The 5,068-nt window shown below is 41.7% G+C and overlaps 1 pseudogene; it reads right to left on the reverse strand.

Moving 5' to 3' along the window:
- Positions 1-159: 159 nt before the first annotated feature.
- LOC119594350 overlaps positions 160-5,068 on the reverse strand; it is an 8,701-nt pseudogene continuing 3,792 nt past the window's right edge.

Raw genomic sequence — 5,068 nt, forward strand, 5'->3', positions numbered from 1 at the left:
TTAATTTTCACATTTTTGTGTCTGATACTAAGAAAGACTAGCTTAGTTATCAGCAAACAATGGCCAAAGGTGAAAATGCGTTGGTCTCAAATAAAATTTACTTAAATATAGAAGAGTTTGTGCATTGAATAAAATTAGTAGGATATAGAGAAAGAAATAGTTTGTAAAAATTATTATTTATTTTCATGATAAGATTATCATAAGAGAATATCAACGTACTCTTAAAACTGATTCTCATATTTATTTTCTTGAATCTTCCTTCCAAGGTGGATATATCAAAACAAAAGTGCACTATTATTATGCCTTTCATATAAAAGTATAGAATCTAGTGTCTATTTACATAACCAAACAAAAAAATAATTAACTGCATTCCTAACATAAAACCCAAATAATGTACAGTCAACTTATCTACCAATCCATTTCTCTTTCCCTTTTCAGAGAAAGCATTACTTGCTCTCCACCTCGTTAACAATGAGAGTGTCAGCTTGCGCTTCCTCTTCTGCTGGCGTTTCCTCGTCAGAATCATAGCGAGCACCTGTGTCTGGTGGCAGCTCGTGTGTCATCATGGCGCCAGGACCTGCCTGCAGACTCACGATGGAGTTGATGGTGGCACACACATCAGAGTAAAGCTGATGAACCACGCTGCTCATGTGAATTACATCTTTCACAACCACAGCTTCTCCATTTGGTGGTTGTGTGTATGGTCTTTCTGTGGGGACGTTCTCCCAAGGGGCCAGCTGCAACTGTAGGGGCCTCTTTGTGAGCAAGGAGAAAGCTGGCTGCAGTTCGTAGCAGTTCTTGAAGAGAGAGACACGGGCAAATATGTAGAGGCCAAGTCTAGCTCTTGACATTGCTACAACCAAACGCCTCACATCCCTCAGATGGCCCACTGCACGTGTTCTCACCAAAGACAAAAGGATGTAGTCATTCTGCTGTCCCTGGTACTTGTCCACAGTGCTGATCTTGTGTGGACGGCCAAACAAAGGATTCTGTGCACATCTCTGTTCAACCACATCACGCAAGAGTTCTTTCTGCCCATTATATGTGGTCAACAGAGATATCTTGGATGCAGGATAACCCAACAATCGCATGTACATGTATAAATGTACCACATATTCTGCCTCTGCTAGATTTTGGTAGAAGTATTTTCGTGGTTCTGATTCTCCACGACCTTCAAGGTCTTCTACATTAATCAGTTGATACTCATACCACATGCCAGCATTAGCTGTACGGAATTCTGGCCAGGAGGTGACATGAGGCAAATCTCCTAAGTTTTTGTATCGCCAGTTATATAACGCACAAATAGACGGACGAGCTCGACCCTGGGCATCTAACTGAACAGTTGGGACACCTAGTCTCACAAAACGAGTGAACAAGCTTTGTTCACAATTGCTGTATTTTTGGAAGGCCATGTTCTTGATTACAGGGGGAAGCTGGTGGTGATCTCCAATCATCACCCAGCGCTTCAGACGATTTCGCCCATCTTCTGGATTTTGTAGCAATAAAGGAATGAAGGTTTCAATCTCAAGAATCTGTGCACTTTCTTCCATCAGAATATTGTCAAATTGGAATCCTAAGTCCACCAGTTCACGGCGCTTTAGAGCAGCGTGTGTACAGGTCATAGCAATGATCTTTGCCTCCTTAACCAACAGATATCTTGTACGATCTAATCCACTTCTCAGCATCTCAAAAGCTCTAAATTCTTTCAGCTGTGTGAAAATGTTTTCCAAATACCTAAAGCACCCCTCAGCAATTTCCATGTCCTCTTCATAACTCTTCTGTTTAAACAATGGCTGTGGTGCATTGCTAAAGAAGACATGGAAAGGAAACAGTTCACTGACTTGATGGATATTGACAGCCTTTCCAGGGGTGGCTGTGACCTGGCTCAGGTTTAGCGTTCCCAGCGTGCAAAGGACATTTTGGCGGGAAAAAAGCTATCCGCATTCTCAAAAAGGGAAGCCCCCACCCTCCCCAGCCCCTCCCAGGGACCTTTCAGCGAGTGACTTCATCAAGTAACCCCAATCTTTTGCTCAAGCCCAAGTTTACGGCCTTTAACCTACTGAAAGTTTTTTCAGTTTAAAGGGGCCTCTTCTCCGTGCCCCAATAACGCACCCAGATCCCCTTCTCATCCACTTTAAGGGAAATGATCTTCTAAAAGAGTTGGTTAAGTGCCTGGTTTTCGAATTTTTAAAAAAACAACAAGTTGGGTTCGCGGGGGTTTTTTTTGGTATAAATTTAGAGATGATTTGAACAGCCAAATCTGTTTTCCCCTGTACCTGGTGGACCAAACTACCATTGTGGGGGGCCCGGGTTCCTACCGGGACCTAATGGCTTCAACCTGAGTGGGAGTAACTGTACACGTTCTTACGGGGCCCGTGTATGGGTAGGGCAACCCACGATTTGGTATAACATAGGGTTTCCCACACTGAAAAACTTAAACTTTTGTATCTTCACCTTCAAACTGCCCGTTTTAGTTGCTTCTGGTCTTCAAAACCCTAACTTAAATGGTCGGTCTCTACTTGCCTTGGGATTATGGTTTTTATGGTGTATCTGGAAAACTCTTTCTCAAATGCTAAAATTTTTCAAGGAAGGTTCTTTAAAAAATTAGAGGGGCCAGACTTTTTCTCTCTCCCGGGTAATGGGCCCCCCCGGGAATTGCCATGCCAAAAATAATGCCCAAACCCCAAAATCTGGCCAAACACACTTGGTTTTCATCAGGTCACAAATTTGTTTCTGGGACAGTTTTAAATTTTTCTCCTTTGGGCTTCCTTCTAAAATAAAAACTTTAAAAAGTTTCAAAACACATCTTCACTGTTGCTGCCAGTTTTGATGTTGTCCTGTCAATTTTGAAACTGGTTGCAGTCGACCCCAAACTGGGAAGGGCCCTTTGGAAATCTCCCTTTAGCTCTGGCTTTGGCCCCCGGGTCCTTCTTCTATCCACGGCCTTTTTCCCACCCAAACATGCCTTCCATTTCCAGCCTCGGAGTACTAACCCCCACCCTTGGAAAGCTTCCCCTCGGGGTTTTGGGAAATACAATTTTGGAAAGCCCCCACAAAAAGCAGGAGGCAAACATCATGTTTCCTAAGGGCTTCCCATTCATTCTTTATTCTTTTCCTGACTTTTCAAGTTAACTGTAATGTCTGCCCGACCCTTGAGGGTTTATTTTTCACCCACGTTTGGCTTGGCTATTTCACAGACAGCAAAGTTCTAAATTGGCTGTGCCATCGACCCCAAGCCAGGGAACAAAGAAAAGATCCATCTTGGCTGCCCAGGGGGTTGAGTCTCATCAGAACATCTTCAATATCCTGGCGAATCTCAAAAAGTTGACTCTAATCAAACAAGTCAAAGTTTCTGAGCAAAAGTCATCCCAGAGTGAAAACTGGAGATTAAATTTTGGGCCCCAATCCCTAAGCAACCCTCCCCAAAGAAGTACTCAGGGGGGGGAAACTATGTTTTTCCACCCAAATAATCTGTTTGTTGGGATAAGAGGCTTTTCTATTAATAGTTTTTCAAGTTGGATATCCCAAACCTGGAACTTCCACAGGATTTTTCAATCGGGAATTTCCTGTCACTCTCATTGTTTATCAGCTTCTGGGAGTAAAGAAAACAAGTGGCCCAAGGGTACTCCTGAAAAATTCCATCTTCAACTGTTCTAAATGTGCCTAAATTTGTGGCAGTACCCATCTACTAAAAGCAATATTTTCCCAAAGCAAAACTGTGTGGGGCCCCTTCAAAGTTCTTGAAAGAAAGCTCTCCCCAAAATTTTCACTTGATAAAAATGGATTTTCATAACATCTAAATCTGAGCGGGTTGGCCATTTTTAAATCTTTTAAACTCAAAACTGTCCCATAGATTTTCAGAATGAAAAGCAGCTGAGAAAAACAACTTGCTTCCTCTTTTGGCAAAAAGTTTTGACGGGCTGAAAATTTTAATAAAAAGGTTACAAGAATGCAGCATTTGGTGTTGAAGAACCTCCCTAGTTGGCGCTGAGACCCCAAAATAAATTTCCAGGGTTTCCCCCCCAAAAAATCCTCAAAATAATGGACAACATCCTGTCCACCCCCACTTTTTCATACCCGGGAAATTGTGGATAATTTTTTGCCATGAATTTTTGCATAAAACTTAGAGAAACTTGTACCCCAAAGTTAAAAAAATTTCCCCCATTTTAATCTTTTTTTGAGCTTTTTTCCCTGTGTCTTGCGTTTTTTTTAAAAGGCCTTTGGGCCCCAAATTGGGAAAAACCCCTTTGCACTGTCTGTAGCTGACCCTCTGACACCATTAAAAATGTTTAATGAAACGTGTGGCTAATTCCTTTTTCTTATAGATAGTTTAAAATCCCTTTTAGAAAAATGATTCAAGAACAAACCCTGTGAGTTGCCCCCCTTCTGTGGGGAATTTTCCTGGGGTATCCAACCCGGCTTTCATAAAATCCCTCGGGAAAAATTGGGGAAAAAGGGTTCGGGGTGCTTAACAAAAAAGGTCCCTGCGGGAAAAACCTTTTCCTCGGAAAATTTCTCTTTGGCCCAAAGGAAAACCCACAAACATGAGGGGGCCCGGGTTGGGGGCATTTTTCTGAGTGGGTTTGGGCCAAACAAAATTCCCCCAGATACGGCTCAACTCCAGGAAAACAATTCTTTCTGTTTCGAAGTCTTTTGTTTTCACTTCCTCTGGTAGACATCCGGAAATTTACTTGTTGGATCGTATGGTAGGTGTGAATCCTTGGTATCAGGTGCCCAGTACTGTGTGCTAAAAAAGTCCGCAAATCACCACTGATCGGGTTTTCGACTGTTAGTCCCTTCATTTTTCCTCACTTATTTTAAAGCTTCTTGTATCATAAACATTCCCCCACAGTTGGCCGTCTCTGAAAAGACAGAGAATATAAGTATTATGGCTTAATTAATAAAGAGAAAAATACTAATAACAAAATTTCTCGGGGAGGGAACAATTTAACCCCGGGAATTTTTCTTAATTTTGAGAAATGTTCAACTCTTTCCCTTTTTTTAAAAAATAGTTATTAAATTTTTTCCTTGAGTTACTTTAAAAAGAAAAACCGTATTAAAAGGGATT

Source organism: Penaeus monodon, chromosome 33, assembly GCF_015228065.2.
Source record: "Penaeus monodon isolate SGIC_2016 chromosome 33, NSTDA_Pmon_1, whole genome shotgun sequence".
Classification (NCBI taxonomy): domain Eukaryota; kingdom Metazoa; phylum Arthropoda; class Malacostraca; order Decapoda; family Penaeidae; genus Penaeus; species Penaeus monodon.